A 321-nucleotide genomic window follows, 5' to 3' on the forward strand; every position below is an offset into this window, starting at 1 on the left:
ACAATCTTTGTTTCTAAAGGTAAGAGAACAGCCTGTCGTATTAACAACCTTCGTGTCTGAAGATAACAGTACAGTCTGTCATATTAGAAACGTTGGTGTCTAAAGATAACAGTAGTATAGTCAGTCGTGTTAACAATTTTGGTGTCTAAAGATAACAGCACAGTTTGTCGTATTAACACTTTTTTGGTGTTTAACGGTAACAAGTACAGCCTGTCGTATTAACAACCTTAGTGTCTAAAGATGACAGTACAGTCTAACGTGTTAACAACCTTTGTGTCTGAAGTTAGCAGTACAGTCTGTCGCATTAACAACCTTGGTGTC

This window comes from Tachypleus tridentatus, chromosome 12 (genome assembly GCF_004210375.1).
Source record: "Tachypleus tridentatus isolate NWPU-2018 chromosome 12, ASM421037v1, whole genome shotgun sequence".
Taxonomy (NCBI): Eukaryota; Metazoa; Arthropoda; class Merostomata; order Xiphosura; family Limulidae; genus Tachypleus; species Tachypleus tridentatus.